Consider the following 239-nt stretch of genomic DNA (forward strand, 5'->3'; position numbering starts at 1 on the left):
GGCATCTTGGGGTAAAAGCCAGGAATTTTCGGCAGCCATGGAAGGAAGGAAGGCAGGGTGGGGGGATGGGGACTGCCTGGGGATTGCTGCTTGCACCACACCGGCCAGAGATGTTCATGCTGCCTTGCCGGCACTGCCTGGGCTGTGCCACCCTGGCACCCAGGTCCTGGGGTCACCAACATGTTAGTGGTGTCTGTCACACAGTCAGCGTGTCTCTGTGGGCATGGCCAGGGTGTGGG

Source organism: Cariama cristata, unplaced genomic scaffold (assembly GCF_000690535.1).
Source record: "Cariama cristata isolate BGI_N322 unplaced genomic scaffold, ASM69053v1 scaffold34986, whole genome shotgun sequence".
NCBI classification, from domain to species: domain Eukaryota; kingdom Metazoa; phylum Chordata; class Aves; order Cariamiformes; family Cariamidae; genus Cariama; species Cariama cristata.